The following is a 24,007-nucleotide window of genomic DNA, read 5'->3' on the forward strand; positions in this document are numbered from 1 at the left end:
TGTATTAAGTGAAAAAAGCAAAAATGCACTTCGCTTGAGAAATGCACTTGAGATGAGGTGTGGGGGGTACACAATATGCTGTTCTTCCTATAAATAAGAGAGAAAATAATATTGGCCTTTGTATTACTTTAGAGAGATTGCAGGAAAGGATGCATAGGCTACTAGGAAAATTAGCTGTGGAATGGGGAGCAAATAGTAAGTGGGGTGGGGGGGACTTCACTGTACACCTTTTTGGGTGAATTGATTTTGGACTCATGTCATACTTATCCCCAAACAAAATAAAACCACTTCATGTAAAAGACAAACACAAAACCTAGGGAAAACATGATCCCAAACCCACAATAGGGTCATTGTTACAACAGCCGAGTTTGGGTGAATGCAGCAGAGAATGCACCCCCACGCTCTTCTCAGGTGCAGGCACCCCGCTTGGGCTCCGCAGGGCCAATGCCCAGGGACAGTGTAGCTCCAGAACCCGCACTACTTCCGCAGCCCCCCATCCTAGTCAGCCTGGGAAAGGGGGCACTAGGACCACCTCCAAGCAGTGTTGTGTGGCTTCTCCAGAGGTCCTCAACTTCACTTTTCTTTGCAGGAATCTCAGAAGTCCTTATAAACAAGGCTCTGCCCACAAAGGGTCCCAGACCCTAAGGCATTTGAGAATTTCGGTCCCAGACCAGAAGCTCCCGTTCATTCCCATTGTGTGAGAATCTTCAAAAGTGGAGCAGTGTCTCCAGCTGAGCTCAGCACGTGCCGCCCGGCTGCTCAAGGAGGTCATCCCATGAGACCAAGAACTGCTGCTCCCCCTGCTTGTGCTCTCTCTTTGTCTCTCTCTCTCTCTCTGTCAGATAAATAAATAAGATCTTTAAAAAAACCAACTTCCCCAAAACCACTTCATACCCCAAAGGAAACCTGTCCCCGTTCACGGTCACCCCGTTCTCTATCCCCTGCCTCTGGCACCCCCCTGATCAGAAAGTATTCTGACTGTGAGGATTTGCCTCTTCTAGACATTTTATATAAATGGAATCATACAATATGTGACCTCTCTGTCTGACTTCTTCCACTTAGAAAAGTTGACGAGGTTCATCCATGTCTGTAGCATATATCGGCACTTCGCTCCTGTTTATGGCTGAATAAGATTCCATTGTACAGATCTGCCACATTTGATCATCATTCATCAGTGATGGACATTTGGGTGAGTTCCAGTTTTTGGTGAGATTGAATAGTGCAGTGATGAACACTCATGTGCAACCTTTTCTTGAACACCTGCTTTCAATTCTTTTGGGTATTTTGCTGCAAGTAAGGATGCTCCCACCTTCCTGAGCCTTTGTTCTGGGGGCTGTCGTCTTTGCCATATTCCTTATCCTTTCTCCTGGACAAAAGCAAGACGAAGAGTAGAAAAGTTTTCAGATCACTGAGTAGGGAAAAGCCTCCTCTGGGGGAGAAAAGCGGGAAGTTTAAGTTGATAGTGCAAACTACACTCACTCCCAAAAGCCGTGTTGTTCTTCAGCGGCCATTCGATCTCCTCTTGCCAGAGGGGTGCAAGGGAGTTGGAGGCTTCCTGCCCGGCCCCCACGTGATGGAATAAGCTTGCTCAGCCTGAACTCCATTCATTGCCATGGGCCTCCCGGGCCCCTCTCAGCAGCTCCGAAGTGCAAGTTGTTGGTCCCCCTCCTGCCCTGCAGCTTCAGAGGTAGTGCCATGTCTGAAAATTGGCAGTGGAGGGGCGCCTAGGTGGCAGTCCGTCTCTTGATTTCTGCTCAGGTCATGATCTCAGGGTCATGGGATCAAGCCTGGAGTAGGACTCTGAGCTCAGCAGGCAGTCTGATTGAGGATTCTCTCTGCTTGTGCTCTCTCTCTAAAATATAAAATAAAATGAAATCGATCAATCAATCAATAAAAAAATTTAAGAAAAGAAGATGGGCAGTGGAAAGGTAGCTTCCAAATGTGTGGACGGCCCCTCCCCAGCCTCCCATTGCCCACAGAGTCTTGAGAATCAGGACATCTCCTTCCATGTTCCTTAAGGTTCTACTGTTCTTCTTTCTATATTTCCAGCTTTGGTGAAGCTTGTCATTGAATCATCTTTAGCCTTTTTTTCTCCTCCCCATCCTTTGGGGCTGACCAATTCCAGTTTCTCTGATTGGTCCTTACTTTCTCCTCTCAAGTTCTTCATCCCCTCTTTTCACCAAGTGGCCCAGAAAAGACCTGGTTGGGGTTTGATCAGATTGGAATGAAGTCAGAGACAATCACATTGCCCTTGAGGCCAGAGCCTCTCTCCACTCTTGAAATTTCAAATCTTTGCTAAAAGCTTGTTTCTCCCTCTTTTTTTCTTTGCCTTCACCTCACCCCTGACCCCACCCCCATGGTTTTTGTCCTTTCTCTTTTTTTGCTGAACTTCTAGAACAAAGGTGATAAATTGGTGGACTTCAGGTTAAATCTGACCTCAGTTATGTTTTTAAACATGTTTTTAAAAATGCTTTTAAAGAATATGAGCTACCCTTGAACAATTGGGGATTTTCCATAAAAATCCAGTTATCTAGCTTCTCATAAAGAATTGGCCGGTCTGGCCATGCAGGGCCTGTATTCCACCGGGGAGCAAGGAGCTGACCCTGCGTGGTGGCTGCCTTTGCAGGGTCTCGAGTTCAACAGAGATCCACAACTCACACAATGTACGCCTGTGTCCCTCTCCTGGCCCCGAGTCCCTCATTTATATTACCTTCCTGACCCCTCATCTACTGTTATATGCAGAACAGATTACTTTAAAATTTAAATTTACTTTAAATTGCTTTAAAGATTTGGGTAAAGGGGGCACCTGGGTAGCTCAGTCGGTTAAGCATCAGACTTGATTTCAGCTCAGGTCGTGATCTTGGGGTCATGAGATCAAACCCCATCATCGGGCTCTGCACTGAGTGTGGAGCCTGCTTAAGATCTCTCTCTCCCTTTCTCTGCCCCCCCACCCCCACTCTCTCTCTCTCTCTCAAAAAATTAAATAATAAAATAAAATAGAAACCTCTTTAAAAAAAAGGACTTGGGTAAAGAATTGCAATCTACTCTGGACAGATGCTTTTACTTTTTGGTGAGTTCCCAGATCCAGCCAGGGCATCAGTTAGTGATACCTTACGTCAGTGATTTATTGTGCTAGAAGGATGGTGGAAGCTAAAGAAACACTGTTGGGATTTCAGTTATTTCTACCTTATTTTTAAATTTTTAAAAAATATTTTATTTTTATTAATTTTTCAAAGAGAGAGAGAGAAAGAGCAGAAGCAGAGGGAGCAGCAAGCAGAGGGAGAAGCAGGCTCCCTGTTGAGCAAGGAGCCTGATGCAGGACCTGATCCCAAGACCCTGAGATTATGACCTGAGCCGAAGGCAGACGCTTAACCGACTGAGCCACCGAGGTGCCCCATCAGTTATTTCTACTTTAATTTTGTATCTTTTGTTAACTTCGCAAGATACTCAATGAAAAGTTGCATCAGTATGTAAAATGCTTATAAAATCAAGCCAAGTGTTATTGTTGTTGGAGGGGAGACATCTTTTTGCAGATGCAGTGTTGCTTCGCTGGACTGCTGAGAGAAGAGAAGAGAAAACATTGCCTGAGACTCTCAACGTTCACTCTATCATAAACTTGATGCTTGGACCACCCAGGGAATTAAGAAAATCCTTCATTAAAAACATAACGTTGTAACTCATAAATCTGGAAGGAGCAGAAGGAATGGGAATGATGGTGTTTCAGGAACAGAAGAGGGAAGAATTTTAAAAAGATCATTCTTTTTTTTTTATTCATTTGAGATAGAGAGATACACAGAGAGAGAGAGAGAGAGAGAGAGACAGCATGAACAGAGGAGAGGCAGAGGGAGAGGGAGAAGCAGGCTCCCAGCCGAGCCAGGAGCCAGACGTGGGGCTCGATCCCAGGACCCTGGGATCATGACCTGAGCCGAAGGCAGACGCTTAACCATCTGAGGCACCCAGGTGCCCTTAAAAAGATGATTCTATGTTCATGAGTGTGGGTGCCTGTTTGTGTGCGTGAATTAGCCAGAGTGTCAGTGCGAACGTGCATGGACGGGAAACTGGGTCCTGGGAGTTTGCACACGAGGAAGGGAGATTATACGCTCATGTGTCAGAGTAAGGAGATTTCTCTTGCGTTCATTCCACTTTTAAGATGTTTCCAGAAGGCAGAGCATTTATGAAACCTCCACCGCTGTTGTCAACCACCTTGATTCCTGACTGAGGTGTCTGTCCAGAGTCTTCTCACTTGTCCCCTCTTTCTCCCTTTCCAAGGTGTCTGGTAGCACAGGAGAGATGCATTAATTCAAAAGCATTTATTGAGATCATGTGTCTTGTCTGCAATGGTTCTACAAACTGGAGATCTTGGGACAAAAAAGGGCAGATGAGGCTACTTCTCTCATGAAGCTTTTGTTTCTGGTTCAGGAAGACAGGCAATAAAAATTGATATAAAAATACAAGTAAGTAGGATGATTTCAGGGAGTGTAAGTGCCACACATAAATGCTGGGTTGGATGGGGGTTGGTGGAGGTCCTGCGTGATGACCAGGCCGCCAGGCAGGGAACTGGGGTGAAAGGAAGCACAAAGGCCTGTCAGTGACAGCAAGCTCCATGTGCTCTGACACAGCAAGCCAGGGGCTGCCGTGGAGCGGGCTGGGGCCCCCCTTGTTGACCCAGCAGCAATGGGTTCAGGCTTTATTCTAGTTGCAATGGGAATCCATTAAAGATTTCAGGTAGGGAGTGATGTAGCTTGATTTATATTCCAGCTACTGGGGAGATAAGCACTAGAAAGAGAAGGAAAAAAGTATACTTTTATTTATGTAAATTAGAATTAAAAAGTGAGACATTTCAAAAAGTGTTAATTAAAAATAATATTGATAAACACATTATACATTAACAAAGATGAAATGATTTTTATTAAAAAAACTATATTTTCCAAAGAAAAGACCTTTTAACAAGAAGAGTGGCATTGTTTTATGTGTTTGCAACTCATTCTAATTTTTGGCTTAAAAGAAGACTTGATTTTTCATGTTTGCTTCTGAATTAAATGTGTTGTAAAGTGTTGTTTCAGGGGACACAGAGGGAGAGAGTATGGTTTCACACAGATATGTAACTGTAAAGAGGAGAAGTATTTAATAATTATGGATATTTTTCTACATAAAAAATTGATGAGTAGTAATTTCTTTTTTAATTTAATTTAATTTTTTTTAAGATTTTATTTATTCGGGGCTCCTGGGTGGCTCAGTTGGTTAAGCAACTGCCTTCGGCTCAGGTCATGATCCTGGAGTCCCGGGGTCGAGTCCCACATCGGGCTCCCTGCTCGGCAGGGAGTCTGCTTCTCCCTCTGACCCTCTTCCCTCTCGTGCTATCTCTCATTCTCTCTCTCTCAAATAAAAAAAAAAAATCTTAAAAAAAAGATTTTATTTATTCATCTGACAGATAAAGACATAGCAAGAGAGGGAACACAAGCAGGGGGAGTGGGAGAGGGAGAAGCAGGCTTCCCGCCGAGCAGGGAGCCCGATGCGGGGCTCGATCCCAGAACCCTGGGATCATGACCTGAGCCGAAGGCAGACGCTTAACGACTGAGACACCCAGGTGCCCCGAGTAGTAATTTCTGAAAGGGTGGTTGCAGTGTGGAATCTGAAACCACGTCAATGAATTTCACCTTCTGCTACATTAAAATCTATTGGTCAACATGTACTCGAGTGGATCTTTACCCACGCATGATTTTGTAACACCATGCATCGGTCATTCGGAAAATAATGACTCATTGAGTTATGCAGATCTTCCAAGTGTTGACAAATTTCGTTATGCAAGATAAAAAAGTTACATTAGTTAATAACACATTGACTTCACTGGAAAAGTCTTTATGGGCGGGGAAGCTGTCAGGTTTACAGTGGCAGATACAAGTTTTCCAGAATTGTAATTTTTGTTTGAAAGGTCAAATTTTCTCATTGGCCACAAGGTCAACTGCTTTCGTTGAAGCGACTGGCTCATTTTATTTATTTTTTACGAAAACATCTGTAAATATCCATGTCTGAGTAAGTGGAATTTGTCAGTCACTCTTTCAAGTAAAAATAGCATTCCATGAGAAAAGCAGCTAGTTCATTTTACAATTCAAACAACCTTCAATTGTTTATCCTCCAGACAGGGTTGTACTTCATTGTGCTACAAAAGTGCTCTATGTACAGAGTGTAACATTTTAAAAGGTGTGTACTCAAGGGTTGAGATTTAATAAAATCAATACTTTTGGGATGCCTGGGTGCTTCAGTGGGTTAAGCATCTGCCTTTGGCTCAGGTCATGATCCCAGGGTCCTGGGATCGAGCCCCGCATCGGGCTCCCTGCTCAGCGGAGAGCCTGCTTCTCCCTCTCCCTCTGTGATCTCTCTCGCTTTTGCTCTCTCTCAAATAAATAAATAATCTTTTTTTTAAAAAAACAATATTTTTTACTGTTTCATCAAGGACATTCTCAAGTGAAACTAGCATTTTCTCGCCCTGTGAGCACATGTCAAAGAAGGATGCAGTTCGGTGTTAACCAGCTCAATTTGTGCTAAGACACCAGCAGTTTCACCCACCAGTGCAACTGGGAACACAGTGGAAAAGACAAATAATATCTTAGTATTATTTTGAAAATAGTTTTGACCTCACAGGCCCAGAAGAGTTTTGGAGAAGACTTAGTGGTCTGTAGGTCACACTTTGGGAAACACTGTTCTAGGTGACTGAGTGTTCAAACTACATGAACATTTAATGTCTTGACTCATAATTGCATTATATTAGGAAAATACTCTGATAAATTTAGACTGTGTCACATGTGATAAAGAGAAAGTGTCCTTATGGGAAAGTCTCTTGCCCATGAAAAACCATGTCTACTCTCTCTCTCTTTTTTTTAAAGATTTTATTTATTTGAGAGAGCGAGAGAGAGTACAAGCGGGGGTTGGGGCTGGGTGTGGGGTGGAGGGGCAGAGGGAGAGGGAGAAGCAGACTCCCCGCTGAGCACGGAGCCTGACACGGGGTTCGATACCAGAACCCTGAGATCATGACCTGAGCCGAAGGCAGACGCTTAACGCACTGAGCCTCCCAGGCGCCCCTCTACTCTTCTCATTGTACAGTTACCATTTTGCTGCACATTAGTAGATGTTAAATTCACAGTTCCCCCTTTACCTTTTTCAAGCCTTATTATCTCCCCAGGGTATTGACAGTGAAATAAGTTCATCTTATTTCAGACCCAGCAGAAGTGGAATAGAGCTGCATCTGACCTGAGGACAATATCTGAAAATATTCATTTTATTACATATGTAGGTGCCAGAAAACGTGTTAGTAAATACTTCCCATTTCAAATGATTACTAAATTTGATCCGAATATTTCAGGTGTTCCATTACATGGATGATTGATATCTGGTAAAAATGAGGTTTTGCAGTGCTATTCCATCTTGCACAGTTTTGGGAAAGAGATTCAGGAAGAGTTTGGCTATGTTCCCCCACAAAAAGGACATTGGCTCTCATTTGGTACTTTAGACCTCTGTTTCCTCGCTGTAAAACAAACTGTCACTAATTACCATTACAGTCCTTCACAGCTATTAGAGAAGAAAGGAAAGTGAACTTGCGTCCACCACCAGGCGTTTGCCTCAGCTGACTTTTTTTGAATTTGCAGTGGGGTGCGTTTAGAATGCCGGGGGCGGGGGCGCTGAGAGGGAGAAGGGGGCACCAGACCAGTATTTTCACCATCTCCCCTCTTCAAGATCTTCTGGCTAGTCTTTCATCTGTAAGTGTAGGCGCCTGGGCTAGAGGCCTCCTAACAGTCCTTCTAGAATTATACCTAGTGATTTTGGGAGATTGCTGGAAGGCAGGGATCCAGGAGGAGGACCGGACGCTTTTTACAAAGTACTCACTGTCATCTCTAGGGGGCATGCCCAGACCTCTTTACAACCTTGAAAAGTGAAGTAGCCAATTCGCCCACATTTCTCAATGCTTCTGAGTTCCTTGGCCAGATGGAATTTATTGCTAGGGCAGGAATATGAGGCTGAGTTGGTGAGGGGATAAGAAAAATGACAACAGCAGGTATTTCATAGGGAAGTACATCAGGCAAATTTGTCTAGTGAGAATCCCAGATAAGAAATGAACTAAAGGCTAATATTGGACTGGAGTTCTGGGGAGGTAGCAGATAGGCAGGGATGCACAGCTGTTCTGAAAATGAGTGTACATTTTCATCTACCGCAAATGTATCGATCCAGGGCTGTGCTGGGCGTTGGTAAAGCCGAGGAGACAGACCAGGCTGGCTTTGATCACGTGGGAAGCCTGCCATGACAAAAGTGTTAATGGAAGTTAAGACTGGCTAAGTTCAGACAGATGTTAGTAGATAGTAGGGCGATGTAACCTGGTCTGGGGATCAGAGATCTCCTGAGGGCAGCAGACTATAAGGATAAAGCGTAGAGTTAGGTGGGAAGTGGTGGTGGGGTGGGGGTGGTGTAGGAAACTGCACCCCGAAAGACCTGGAAAGGATGGAGGTGCGATGTGTAGGGGAACGTGGAAGGGGGTGGAGCATGGCCCTTCTGTTGTGGGAAATGGAGGAATGGGTAAGAAATGCGGCTGGAGTGTTTGGGAGGGTTCAGATCATGTTAAGGAGACTGAACTCAATCCTAAGGACAGTGGCAACCACTGGAAGGTTTCAGGGAAGGGCCTCAGGGGAGATCTTTCTAGCCAGAGTGGCGAATGGGTTGAGAGGGTGTAAGACTGCAGGCTGGGGTACCGTTGAGGAGTGGGTGTGATCATCCAGATGAGAGGCGAGGTGGGCCGCAGGAGTATGGAGAAAAGAGCAGGGAATGGAGACATATTTAGAAGGTAGGCACACTGGGTTGTAGCTGTAGAACTTAAGGGGATTCCCCCCCCCCAAAAATCTTATGGCTTCACTGACAGACGAAATCAATAATGTTTTGTTCCCTTTGAGCCATAAAATGTGGAGAGATAGCTGCTTCCAGGGGAACCTCCCTCCCACGGAGTCAAATTGCTGCCTCTGTGTGGACAGGTTAAGTGTACAGACCTGTCACTCTTCCTAAGGGGCCCTATTTGCCTCACAGCTAAAATATTCTGGCACTTTCAGCCTTAAAGAAAAAAGATGACCCTCAGTTGGCCAGGAACCAGAGGCCTGGATTAATGTGATAGTGTCTATTCCTAGGGAATGGTGGCAAAAGTCTCCCCACTGCATTTAAGAACCTCTTTCCCCTACTGTGATCTGTCAATGTTGTGCAGCCCCGCTGCTTCGGCCTGAGACAACGGCAGAGCGCGCGGGCCGCTCGGAGCCCCGACTGGGGAGAAGAGAGGGGGTGCGCCTCTTCCTGGCAGAGATCCTGGTTAGGCCGTTTTACAAGAAGCCTCAAAAGTGAACCAACCCGAGGCGCTCAGAGGCCTGCGGACCAGGTGCCGGGCCGGGTCAGAGGGCCAGTGATGGGGATCCTAACAGGGCCTTGTTCATCACGTGCTGACCATGCTGCTCCCAGCCTTCCAGCCGCGCAGGGCGAGCTGGCCTGTGCTAGGGATGTCGGGGACCTGAGCCAGAACACACCTGAGTTTGCGGGAGATGTGGTCCAGGGAGCCTCCGGGGAGGGAGGGTGCACCCCATAAGTCCAGAACTGCCCAGATTGTGGGGCAGTTACACACTCGGATCTGACTGATGGCTGGTCTCTCCCCAACAGGCGTCCAGGGCTGCAGAGGGGAAACACGAAGTACTGCTGGGATTGGGCTCCATTTCGTCCTGGGAATTCTGTAGAGCGGATATAACCTACTCCTGAAACGTTCTCATCAGGATCTCCCTCCCTGAGTTATTCAGTAAAACATTTCTGGAGTGGGTCCTATGTGCCAGTCTGTTCTAGCTTCAGGGACCACATCTGTCAATAAAACAATGGCCCTTTGGCAATAAAACAACGGCACTTTCGTTATAGAGAGAGGAAAGAGATAACAAACACTAAATACAGTATTTCGAGCCTTTTGGAGGGCGTAAACTCCAAATCCAGTTCAGTCCATTCGGGAGGATGCATCATCTTCTCTTGACATCAGGTGTGGTGAGCGAGCCAATGCCTGTCAGGTTCTCAATGCTTGTCAAGAAACCTGACTTGGTGGACATGCTGTGATAGCTGCTGCATTAGGAAGATCAGTTCTGTTGATGATGTGCAGAGAGAGAGAGCAGAGCCCATGGGTAGGCAAGTCGTTGTAGGAAAGTTGATAATACTGACTCCATCTTGCTCATAGTCAGCCTCTCAGTGACCTCTCCTGGGGCTACATGTCACAGGCCCCTTGGACATTAATACACATACTTTTGAAATGCCCACCACGGTGGGGATGGGAGGAGGCTTGTTTTGGCCTCCCATGAATCTCAGAGATGACATAGTCTTCCCCTTATAATGCACCAGGTGATACACTAAGATCTAATTAAAAGCTGTCAGTTGGGCACATGCAAGCCCTTCAAGGTGTGTGTGAGCCCTGTGATCTCACTACGATGCCCTTCTGTGTGTCCCCCTTGCTCTAGAAAATCTGTGGACTAAGGTCTGGGTTTTGCATAGAATAACCATGTAGCCGCTATGGATCGTCCTCGGCCCGATCCCCACCCCCAGTCAGTAAGTTACATTGAATAAAACTGTGTCAACTCTATAGAGTGGCCTCCTTCGTTTTCCGGTCTCAAAGTGCCCTCTCAGTTTGGGGGGATACTTTCCTGTCCCTCCTCCACCTCCTAACAGTAGTTCATGGAGTAAATGAGCAGGTGATTGTAAGATGGTAACAGAGAAAAAAATAGAGTCGATTAAATACAAGTTAGATAGAGTCCCTGTTTCCGATCGTCTATAAAGCTCTACCCAGAGGCTCTGCAAATTTGTGGATGGACGTCAGGGAGCTGAGGGCTAATTGCCTTGGAGCTGGGAAGTGCTAGGGCTGGGGAAGGTGGGAAGGGATGGCTTGCTTATTACAGGATTAATGTTCCCTTGTTTTTGCTATGTCAGTCAAAAATGTAGAGAGAAGCCTGTGGTTCTTTCATCATAGGGCTGGGATTGTAACTGACCAAGGGCCAGAGGTGCTTAGAAAATCCTTGAATGGGTAAAAGGATCAGGCAAAGGGCCGAGCATGGGCTGTCACCTTGTATGTTTCAGTCATGTGGGCTCTGCTCTGTTTCCTCCCGACTTTGGAGGCACAGGTTTCAGGGTTTAGTTTATTGTCAATGAAGTGAGAGTTAGGGGTACTTAGTAAACCTCTTCCTGTGTTGCTAATAATTATCACCCAATTCATAATGGGCTCTGCAATGCTCCCACTTCCTTTAATTAATTTGTCCTGTATTAATTATTGGGGTATTTTATTTTATAAGGGTGATGACTAACCCTGCCTGGCAGGTTGAGAACTGCCCTGTTGGCAGTTGACTGACAAGGGCTTGGTCTTCCAATTCAGCCCAAATCCATTCAGGAGGATGCATCATTTTCTCCTGACATCAGGTGTGGTGAGGGAGCTGGTGCCTGCCAGGGAGCCTGGCCTCCTGGGGCAGAGATCTTGTCGGAGCTCAAGCTGCTGAGTTGGGAAGGTCAGTTCTGTTTGTGACTTCCATAGGGAGTGAGCCGAGCCAGCCAGCAAATTAAAGCCCATGGGCTGAGGGTCCCACCGAGGAGCGTCTTCCAAGGCAGCATGTAGATGACCTTGAGATTGGAGGCCCCTCTACCAGGAGTTACTTAGCGCTCAGATACTTGATGATCCTTCAAGTTCTTCATGGAATGGGAGGATATTTCCTCCAACTTCTTTGTTCCTCTGAGTACCTTCCTAAAGCTGTTCTTTATCCCTCTGAGTCTATCTTGTGGTAGTTATAGTCCGCCCCTCCCCCCACCCCAGTGGTTCTGCATTTGTATTCCAATTTTATTCTCAGCTCCTATTTGAACTGTTATGTCATGGAATTCACAGTTGTGCTGAACGACGAAGATGTGCGATGCAGTGTTGATCTCCAATCTGGTTCCAATGCACAGACCTCTCCCGCCCAGACTATTGCAATAGTCTCCTGATGGCTCTGAAATAGGGCAGTTCTGCTTCCACACATTCACCCATTTTGTTGGCTCCCTGGTCTGTCATGTCTCAGACTCATCCTCAAACTTGTCCTCTGCTTGAGCACCTCATCGCGGACTTCCTCAAATGCCCCTGTGAAGCCTTCCTACTTCACGCCAGGCCTGCTGAATTCCTCCATTCTCTTCCCAGAGTTCCCTACATCCCAGAACCGGCCCGAGTGGCAGTCCTTGGTTCTCCTGACAGCTCCCCTCTGTTACATGAGGCCTGCTTTGAGGCTGGGAACTTGGCCTTATTTGTCTATATAATCCCAGGCCTGAAATAGGAAATGAGTTCCTGCTTCTGTAGAACAAATGAAAGACTAAAGCTGGAATCTCCCTCCTTCCTCTGCTTTAATAAAGATATGAATTATTCAAGAACCAAGCTTCTCAGTTCTTAAAAACCCAGGCCCTTTTTTGAGAAACATAGAAATCTTTTCTTTTTCTTTAATGCGATGGATATTTCAAAACAAGTCAGATGTTGTTATTCAAGCAAAACGAAGCAATGGCATTTTGAATATGCTTGTCCGACCTACACGCACTGTGCTTGGCAGGGACTGCAATCCCTGCTTGGGCCCTGGGGTTGATTCCCTGCGAGTTTGCTGAAAGTCAGTTTGTTTTTGGCGCTTTGGCCATTTGGCAGTTGGCTCTCAGCGAGGGGGCCCGCTGCCTCGTAATAGGGTCAGAGCACCCCGGCGGTGACAGGAAAACCTAATCCATCTGCCCAACCAGCCCCTTCCCCAGCTCTCCCGGACCCGAAAGATCTCTGCCACAGTCACGTGGAAAAGGCACTTTCAGAACTTCTTTAAGTCTGAACTCTGCAACTCCAAGAGCTGGAAGTTACTTTTCATGTCAACCTTAATTCCTTCATCCTATGCTTTAAGTCATTTCCCTCCTGTTCTGCCTGAGGAGATGGAAGAAAAGTAGCATCATTTTGTGCCGAATAGGTTATTGCTTCAGAGAACACACACCGCAGAGTGAAGTTGCCTTGACAGTCGGCCACAGGACGGGTGTGTGTGTGTGTGTGTGTGTGTGTGTGTGTGTGTGTGTGTTTGGGGTGGGGTACTGGTGGAGGCTCAATCTACCCGGGGAGTTGTTTTACTTGTCCAGATTTATGAGGGAGAGATCATTAGAAGGAAGGGAGAGCGGTGAGCTCTGATATCAAAGTTAATGAAGAGAGTGAAGATAGTGAGATTTGAAGTCAAAATGTTGGACCAAGTACAGATTATGGAAGAAGGAGGTGAGACCCGGTGGCTGGGTACGGGTAACAGGAGGGTAATATAATGAGGGTAACAGGAGGGGATGGGACTCAGCCACCCTCCTAGGATAGGCGACAGAGATTCTCACTTGCCAGAAGGCAGCTGAGGATGCTGTGTCTGGAGCAGAACCCAGGTTTGGGAATCTGGGGAAGGAAGTAGGGACAAGTGGGTATGAGCGAATGCGTAATGCTGCTTGGGAGGAGGGTTCCTCCTTAGGCCCGGGAAGTGTTGCACTAGGCTGGATTGAAATGGACGGGTCAGTCTCTTCCAGAGTGGTTCTCATAACCTGTATGAGAAAATGTTCTAGAAAATCCTTTGGCCTGGGTCAGATATTTTGTGTCTGGTCCTCCCGCCATCCCTCCATCCCTCCATCCCTCACCTGATGGCCTCTGAGGAGCCCTAGGCTCTGGGCAACCTGTAGCCCCTTCTCCCCACCCTTCCATTTGCCTCACTTTCTCTGGAGTGCTGCACTCAGAATCGATTAACTGAACAGATTAGGCTCCAAATGAGGTGGGTAAGAGGAGCCAGACCTGCTGGGTCTGGTCACCAGCTCTGCCTTACTAACTCCTTAGTTCTGCTGGGCCTTGATTTTTCCCTCCTGCAATGTGGGCAGCATGCTGTTTCACCTCCCTTGAGCTGCCCGGTTAATGATCATGCTGAGTTCCCAGGGAGTACAATGCCCTGCAGCTCTCCAGGATGCAAATTTGTAATTTTTATTTTTTGCCAAGCCTCTCACATCAGCTCCAGTTTCATAACCTCAGTCAACCCATCCCCTCCCCTCCCTTCATGCACGTACAGAATTCTCTTCTCTAGCCCAGATGCACACCTGCGAGAAAACTTGGCACGGACTCCTTTCCATCTGTCACCGCTTCGAATAGCTTGAGTGTGCTGATGACAGATAAAGTAATTGCAGAGCATACGAATGACTTAATATTTGATGTGTTAAAATAATTTTTTAATGCCAAACATTTGTATAATTTATAGCTGGAATCTACAGTTTTTCTCTTGCTCCCCACTTTTCACTCAGTTGCGCTCCCATTGGAGTGGCAGGAACATGGGCTCCACGGCGGCTCTTGTTTTCACTTACTGTATTACAAGAGGAAGTGGAGAATCTTCTGCAGCATTGACAATGCCTATTGATTTCCAAATCTCTAGGTCCTGGCTCCATTCTTGGCACTTTGAAGTGCTTAAAAATACTCGATGGGTGCATTATTAAATAAAAGTTGGAGGTTCATTTCACAACTACTTACTGAGTACTTAAATGTGCCAAACACCATGCTAGACCGTAGAACACAGCGAAGAACAAGACTGACAAGGCCCCTGCCCTCAAGGGGTTTATGTTTGGTGGGGAAGACAGATACATGAGCGACAGTAGCAGTGCATGTTGGCTGCTTCAATGGAGAAAATGTAGGATCTTGGTAACTCGGGGTATCAAGAGCTCACCAATGCCGGAAGTAAGGGAAAAGCCTCTTTGGGGCAGTGAGTTAACTGGAAGAGCCAGTGTGGAGTTTGGGCCAGTTGGATAGAAAGGTAGAGACAGCCTATGTGAAGGTAGGAAGCCAAGACAGAGAATGGTCAGTTTGAGCAGCTAGAAGACACTCATTATGTCTAGAATTTAGGTCAGAATAGAGAAGGGAAGCTGTCATAGGGGACAGAGGACAGATCAGAAGTGACCATAGAGACCGTGTGAAGGAGGGGTGGAGGGATTTTAAGCAGGAGGGTGACATAGTTAGATTTTTCTACTAGAAAAGTTCCTGTGCTGAGACCATCAGAGAAGGGTGGTTTGGGAATAAAACCAGCCAAGGAAATGGAGGTCTTCATTGCCTTGACTCTGAGAGGTCTTCCTGACTCAGATTTGGGTTTGGGGGTTAGGGGACACAATAAAAGAAATTGGCTCACTCGGTTAAAAAAATTTTTGTCCCCAAACAACAGAATATTCTCAGCTAGCTTCCTTTTTGCTCTCTCCTTATTTCTGTTTCTTTAATGCTTCATCACCTATGGGTGTATATGGTCTTGTACATACAGCGAAGAAGGACAGATGAGAAGAATATGGCCCCCAAAGGAGTAGGTAAGGTGCTAATTCCTCATCTCTCTGTAACCGAGACAGGTCATTTCTCCCCATCTCAGCGAGGCTGGTTTCAAACTTATCTCTGAATTTGAATCGGTTCTCTTTTCCTACCCACCTCAGCGGTTTGGGGTGAAGCTGATTCTAGAGATGGCATGACAAGGGCACTGGGAAGATGGTAGCAGGTGTCTGTTCGGACCGCCTCCCTTCCGTCCACCATCCCAACTGTGGGTTGGCACCCTGCACTTGCACTTGCGTAAATCCTCATGTGTGGCCATTCTTTAGCCTAGGGCTGACTTCCCCATCCTTCCTCTGATTCCTTCCTCCAGTACCCACTTGGGATGAATATTTATGTGAACAGAGAGATGTGGAAAGTATAACAGATTAGTTTTGCTCACTACTTGGAAGATGGCTAATAGGTGATGTAATAATCAACTTGGTGTGATGTGAACAGTTCTGCACGTGGGGTGAGAAGACTCGGGCTGAAAACCATGCCTTCCTTCCGACCAGCCACGTGAGCTCGGCAAGTTCCCTAATGTCTTTGAAGTTCAATTTCCTTATTTGTCAATGGGGATGATGATCATACCTAACACGGAATGTTATTCTGAGGTTGGCACATGGAAACTCATCAATATATGTTAATTCCTCTTCTTCTTTAGAGGTTTTCTAGCACTAGAGTGGCTTTTTAATATATGCAATTCACATGTTTACTCTGAAGAGATAGTGGAGTGTCAGCCTTGAGGACACACAATCCCAAATTTGCCCACACTAGCCCAGGAACAATGCCAAGGCCACTCTCCCAGTGCCTGCCTTGGCTACAGTCCAAAGACTGTTGGTCACTCAATGCAAGAGCCAGTCCCATGGCCTCTGGAAAGACACTGAGCAGAGGGGACGGCCCAGGATTGGATGGAACTCTTCAAAAGGTCACCAGAGATTAAGTTTTCATGGTAGGACTACGGGAACTTACTTGTTGCTCAATTTTTCCAGTTTTACTTGTGCAGCAGGAGGTTGTCCTTTACTAGGTGCTGGTGGGGGGCGGGGAGGAAGAGGTGGATTGGGCCTTAAGGCCTGTCATCATCTCTGCAGTAGGGGAAGGACTGACCTTGCTTAGGTTAAGTATTGCCCCCTTGTCCCAAATACCACCATAAACTTGTGGCTCTCATTCTCGTCATCTTTCTAATCCCTCATCATGTTCCTCCGTAGCCCCCTCCTGAAACTTCATCTTTCATTTGGGATCCTCATCTCCAAGTGACAATGTATCTCCTTGAGGCTTTCAGATCCCACTGCCTCTGCCATCGGCTGGATGACAGTGGAGTCCACTTTGACTCAGGCTCTGCGTGGGTCCGAAGGGGAGTGTGGTTGGGCAGGAGGACAGTGGACCCTCCCGACCTCTGGGAAGCTTTATGAGAGATGTGTGCTTTTACTCTAGTCCTCCTAGAGCCAAACTCCGCATGGGAAACGTAGATTCCACTCTGATGAAATGGAAGGTTGGAGTTACTGGTGGTGGAGCTAGAGGGATTATAGAAGTAAAAGCCTGGAGAGTTCAGTGTTACTGCAGGCCTCAGAGTCTGCAGGCAAGAAATTCACAGGAGAAATACAAAGTGCCATCCAACAGGTGAAAATACACCAACCTCACTAATCATCAAAGAACGCAAAGTAAAGTGGAATAACAAGAATTCTTGGAAACTAACCTATGGGAAAACAGGAGTATGAAAAGATGTATGCGCAAAGATGTTTATTGCAGTACTGTTTGTAGCAGTGAATAATTAGAAACAACTTAATTGTACATCAACAGGGGAGTGATTAAACATGTTATTGGACATCTCTGCAATGAATAATGTAGCAGTCACTAAAGCAACAAGTTAGCTTTATGTATCCTGAATAGGAAAATGTCCTTGCTACATTAAGAAAAGACAGGTGTAGAACAATTTGTATATGTTTCTGTTTGTATAAAAGAATTCTATGTGGACTGTGTGTGTGTGTGTGTGTGTGTGTGTGTGTGTGTGTAAAGAGTGGAGGGATACATACCAAACTGTTAAGAATGAATATTTCTGGGGATTGAGATTAAGGAGGAAGTGTGTAGGGGAAACTATTAATTGTTTTTATTGAGATATAATTGACATATAACATTATATTAATTTCAGGGGTACAGTGTAATGATTCGATATTTGTCTATATTGTGAAATGATCACCACAAGAAATCTAGTTAACGTGGATCACCATACAGAGTTACAGAGCTTTTGTCTTGTGCTGAGAACTTTAAAGATCTATTTTCTTAGCAACTTTCCAATATGCAAGACAGTATTATTTACTATAGTCTCCAGGCTGTACATTACATTCCCATGACCTGTTAATTTTATAACTGGAATTTTGACTCCCTTCACGCCTTTTGGAGCTATGCGTTTTAACTTTGCACACATTTCATTGTTTGAATTTTTGTAATAAAACTTAAAAGAAGATATTTATAAAGCTGAATATATAATACCATCTTCATATTGTTCTCAGAGCCAGGAAACCCGGACCTTAACATGTATCTTGGAGCACAGTCTGACAGGGAGTGAGGTGCGGTGGTACATAAGGCAGGCTAGGGCCCAGAACTAGCTCTGCTCCCCAGAGTGGGAACTACTAAGACGACAGCAGGCAGGTCCCACAGGTCCTGGGCAGGGGTGGGGGGCGGGCTGCTATCTGGCCAGGCAGAGCATGACAGCAGGTGGGTGGGCCTCTACGGTGCTCATACTGGGGTCGTCCAGTGTGGGACTTAGCAGACAAATCAACAATGCTGATGTTATTCCAAGACCTAAAACAGTAGGCAGGTAGCCTCTGGAAGCTTGTCAAGATGTCACAGAGCCTTGTCAAGATGACAAGGTTGACCCTCGAAGGAGTGGAGGAGGAGAGAGGCGTCTGGAAAGAGCCCAACTAGAGACATCAGGATGCCCCAGAAGGGTCGGCAAGCTAGTAAGGCTCGGGGGACAGTAGAACCAGTCACCAGAAGTACAAGCGGGGACAACATGTTGGGCCCTGGCTGTCCTCAACAGTGTCCGCTACGGAGGGTGGCTCGGGGCTTTCTCCCAGTGCATTCAGATGAATCCGGGGGGCAGCTGGGGCCAGGCGTCTGGCTGAGAGTCAGATGGCTCCAGCGGTGGAGAAGCAGAGCTGGAAGTCTCCAAATGAGGCCCAGCCCCACACAGCGGTGGTCTGGCCCGCACCTCCAGCTCTGAAGCCTGTCGGAGCCCTGGCCTGGATGGGTCCCTTCTGAAGGGGGTGTGCATGCAGGCTGCGGGCCAGGGCTGGCCATCGGAGCCTTGCCCATGACTCCAGGAGCCCACAGGAGACGGACGTCGTGTCCTGAGGCTACCCAGGCCCAGGCAAGGCGGCGGCCTGGGGGGCTGCCCGACCCCACGGGGGCAGCCTGCAAGCACCGCCTCTTGCTGTCTTCTGTTCATTATCTTCTAACCGCGGGGCTGGAGGACTCCACGGAGGGAAAAGTCAATAAAACAAGCCGGTGTTGCTCCGTTTGGCACCCTGTCAGCCTCCACACCGTGGGAACCCCGCTCCGGGAGTCTCCAGGAATAGGCCTCCTACCAGGCGCTCAGCCTCGGTCAGCCCCGGCCCCCTGGAGTGTCCTGCTGGGCAAGTTCTGGAGGCTCCCTGGGAGGGAGGGAGGGAGGGGTCGGAGCGGCTGTGACATGCACATGGAGCCCCCGAAGGGGCAGGGACAGAGCACTGGAAAAGGAGTCAGAAGGCAGACTCTGAGTCCCGGCTTGGCCTTTGCTAGCTGTATGGCCTTGGGCAGGTCTTCAACCTCTCTGAGCCTCGGGTGGCACACCTGTAAAATGTAAGTTAGAAGTCTGTCTCTGGCCTAGGTTTGCTTCTGAGGTGTGAGTCTCTGGGGTCCCACTCAGCCCGCTTGAGTCTATTCACGGCTTGCTCACCCCTAATATACAACCTAGCTTAGTCATTTATTGTGTCAACTTTCTGTCTCCCCCCCCACTGGAGAGAGCACTTCACAGAGAGGCTTTTGCCATAATTTGTTCACTGTGCTTAGGACAGTGTTTGGCAAAGAGGAGATGCTCAGGACTATCTGCTGAGTGAATGAATGGGTGTCTCCTTGAGCCCTCAGAACAACCCAGTGAGGTGAGAATCATTTAGCACTTCCATTTGATGAATGGGGAACCCGAGACATAGGGAAGAAAATCATTTTCATGAAGTCACATAGGAGCATGTGGTGGGGCTGATGTTCAAAAGAGGTGGCTTAACCCTAGAGTCTGGACGACTAGTTCCCTTAAATAAAACAATGCACGTGAAATCGTTGGCTACATTGTAAAATGCTGTATAAATGCAAGGTTAGAATAACTGCACCTTTCATTTACTTGGTGATCTAAAAATACCCTTCACTTCTGTACAGTGAGGCAGCCCCTGCCCTTGGCCCTGCCACCCCCCCCACCCCCTGTTTTAGGTAGCATGGTCCACTGTTGACTTTTTGCTGGTATTTATTTTGTATATTATCCTTAGCCAATCTTTAATCCAAGGCTGATTTACCCAGACCACCCAGCACATTTTTCCACCACCTTCCGCCACTGTCAGCTGGTGGGGAGTGTGCTCAGGAGGTTACGACTGCATGTTTATTGCCAGCTGGAGCCAAGCTTGGTCAGAGAGTGAAAGTCCCCTAAGAGGCATGCTGCATTGCGAAGCCAAACAGATTTCTGAGGTATATTTTGCTCAGATATATTCCCACTTCTCTCCGTGATATCCTTGTTACCCGAGAATTAATTGTCAACCTTTAGGAAGGTTTTACATGTAATATGTACATACGGTAATCTCTTCCTCTTGCATCTCTAACTTCCGCCCTTGTCGGGGCCTGGGTTGTGTCTCCAGAGCCCGACTCAGACTTGACCCTAAGCCTTCTTCCTCTCGTGCTTGCCCAGACTGCTGGTTCCTGTCTACCTCCCGCTTCCTTCCTGTGTCACATACCCCATGGTGCTCGTCGCTGTCAGGGCATGGGCATTCTGGCTGGGAATCGGGGGGGGGGGGGGGGGGGCGGGGTTGAGGGAGGAGGGAGGGAGGTAGTTGACTAGGGAGGTGATAGAGGAAGTACAGAAAGGAGAAAAGGCCGAGAGAACGTCTCCAGCCCAACCTGAGTTCTCTGTTAAGCCCTTTGCTTCCTTCAGTTCCTTCTTTTGAAGATTGTTGTTGCTTCCCTGATGGTCAAAGAAGGGTTTCCATGGGGGAGGGTGTGGTGTAGAAGTAGGTTTCCCTGCCCTTCTGGCAGGGAGCAGGGGGGCATGCCAGTGTCTTCTGGAAGCAGGTGTCCATCCTGGCGAGTCTCGAGGGGATCTTCAGTCTCCAAAACCCAGAGCCAGTGATGGAAGGAAAAACACGGGCTTTGGAGTCTGGCGTTGAAATCAGGCCCAACCTTTCCCAGGTGTGCAATGTTGGTGGTCGCGGAACGTCTCTGAGCCTCAGTTTCCCCATCTGTAAAAATCATACTCCTGAGGGTTGTCTTGAGGCTTGAACAAAATCGCCTGTAAAATGCCCGACAAAGAGTGCATCTGTGTCAGTTATTATAACTGTACCCACGCAGGGAGAAGTTTGTTTACCAGCATTTCCCGTAGAAGGAGAAAGCTGGTTTGTTGGGGAAATACTTTGATCTGTGCTTTGGAATAGAAGCTGAAGTTAGGGAGGCTTGGGCACAGGCAGAATGTGCTGCACAAGCCTGGGGAGGGCTTGCGCATCATGCTGAGGAGGTGCTAGAGGCGGTGCATGGAGGGACCCCGCTCCGTGGCCACCTCCTCCGTAGTGAGTTTCTCTGAATCCACGAGGTGCTTGTAGCTAAGTGCATTTTTCATGGCAATTGGGAGTTGGGCTCACATCTGTGTTGATGTGGGGCAGAACACATACCAACAAGGGACCTGGAAGCAGGAGAATCTTGAAAAGGGAGGCACAGGAATTCACAGAAACCGTGGAAAGGACTGTGGAGTCTTGTAGCCCAAGGAATTAAGGTTCAGATCAGGTTTAACAGATCGTTTATGGGCTGGGAGTTACAGTGGACATCTTGTAACTTACTAGCCCATCATCGTCATTGTCCTTATTTAGTAGAGAGAGAGAAATAGGTTTAAATTAAGTGCTTTGTTCAGTCAAGGTCGCATAGCACCAATGGTGACAAAACCGGTCTTAAATTCCCTGTTGCCTGCTTCAGACCGTGGCTGCACCCTCTGAGCCAGACCACCTGTTCATCATGAAAGGCTTGCGGTCTCAGGTAACAGATGAGGAAATTAATCTCAGGGGGTTGCGCAATCCGCCCAAGGTCAGACCTGGGCTCAATGCAGGGCGCTCAGAAGGGCTAGTGGATGCCAGCCGGGAACAGGCCACTGGCTAGGAACTTCAGGGCGGTGGGGAGCCATTTTCCTTTTAGACAAATTACTTCACTTCTCCAGGATGATCGCCCCTACTAATCCTGTCTGTTAATTGCACTCCAGTTTCCCTCTCTGCAAGTAGATTAGGACAACAGTGGCCTGGGAGTCTTGCCCCCCACACTCCTGCTTTGACTTCATGGCTACCCCTGTTTCATTCTTGTGGAGCCTTGGTCACACTTCAAAGCATAATCTCACGCATCAAGGCTAAATTTAGCTTTAATCAAATAATTGCCGAACACTAAATCATCAAACGATCATTACCAACTCCAATTATTGATGACTAAGAAAGAATGCTCTAGGAAGAGAGGAATCGGTTACATAATTGAACCCCCATGGAGGATTTAAAAAATAATCCTGTGTACATACGATTATCTTCTTATATCAGAAAGCTTAACACCTCGATCAGATGTCCTCCTAGAAGCTGTGGAAACCTCATTGGCCATGGACATAAAGACAATGATGCCAGAATAGTTATAGGGGAGCTGAGAGGAGTGGGGTCAGAGTAAGAGGCTGGGCAAGGGGATGGGGATCTTCTCCTGCCTTCTAGGTCAGTATGTATCTAAATTTACTGTCAAATGGTCACCAACAAAATTCTCCAACTCGGGCAGGACAAATGAGGAAAGGTGAGGGAGAAAAAAGCAGGAGGTTCCCCCAAATAGGTCTCTTTAAAAGGAAGGTGAACAACAGAGAGAGAAGGTATAGGGTGGCAAGGTCTTTGTGGCATAAGCCTTTTTAGAGGACTGGGGCACAGTTTTATAGAGTTTGGAAGACCCGAGGTAGCACCCAGCATTGATAGGAATGACTTAGTGATTGCCCGATGTCCACTCGCTACATTTAGCATCTTTGTCATCAAGAAAGAAGTTAGCCTCACTAAGTCTGCATTCTGTAGAGGAAGCTGGTTATGTGATTTCTCCTACTCTGAGCACCAGGACATCAACCCTTCATGATCAAGTAGTGGCCATGCAGGCTAAGAAGATGACAGAAAGGTTTGTCGAGAATGCCTAAGCGCACTCTCTGGACGAAGCATCTGTACAGGCAGTGGTATTCTGGAACCAGCGCCCACCCCTGCACACCTCAACCTGATTCTGTGCTCGGTGACATCACTTTGGTTGTTTACATTGGCCACGGTGGGAATATTTCCACCATGAAAGTTGGCAAACATTCAGCAAATGGAAATGCTTTTCTCCAGCAAAGGGAAAACTCGTTTAAAAATTTACTAGCAAGACAATGAGAATGGCTAAAATTAAAAAAAAAAAAAATCTACTAGCAAACACCTACGGGAATGGCTAAAATCAAAAACACTGGTGAGACCAAATGAGGGCGTGGAGCAAAAGGACCTCTCATTCACTTCTGGTGGGAATGCAAAATGGCCCAGTCAGTTTGGAGGACTGCTTGGCAGCTTCTCACAAAGCTCGCCAAAGTCTTACCCTCTGACCCACCAATGGGGCTCCTAGTTATTTGACCAAATGGGTTGAAAACTTAGGTCCACACAAAAACCTGCACATACGTGTTTATAGCAGCTTTATTCATAACTTCCAAAACTCAGAATCAACCAAGATGTCTTTCAATAAGTAAATGGGTAAACAAACTGAGGAATACAGAGATTGGAATCCATACAATGGCATGTAATTCAGTGATACAAAGAGATGAGCTATCCAGCCATGAAAAGGCAGCGAGGAACTTTAAATGCATATTGCTAAGTGTAAGAAGCCCGTCTGAAAAGACTGCATACTGTATGATTCCAACTATATGACATTTTGGAAGACGCAAAACTTTGGGAAAATATAGACATCAATGGTTGATAAGTAGGGAGGAGTGAAGAGGGCGAGCACAGGGGATTTTAGGGCAGTGAAACTCTTCTGTATGATACAGAAGAAGTAATGGTGTATACACCATTGCAAGTTCATCACACAAGTGCAAGGTGTTAACAATGCAGGACCTGTGGGTGGTTGGGTGGGGCAGGGGGAGGGAGGGTATGGGAATTCTCTGCGTGTTCTGCTCAATTTTTTTCCCGTAAACCCAAAACTGCCTCCCCCAAAGCATTTATTAAAAAAAAAAAAAAGCACCAGCATGTCACTGTGTATATATATGTAATGACTCAGTGAACAAACCACACCTGTTGGGTGCATGCAGAAAGCAACCTTACTCTTTCATATCCTTGCTTCGGTCTGAACCTCTTTCTCCTCTCCTTACTGAGGTCATTGGTAGATCCTGTAGCT

Source organism: Eumetopias jubatus, unplaced genomic scaffold (assembly GCF_037043125.1).
Source record: "Eumetopias jubatus isolate StellerSeaLion01/CBP00866 unplaced genomic scaffold, mEumJub1_p1.0 scaffold_13, whole genome shotgun sequence".
NCBI lineage: Eukaryota > Metazoa > Chordata > Mammalia > Carnivora > Otariidae > Eumetopias > Eumetopias jubatus.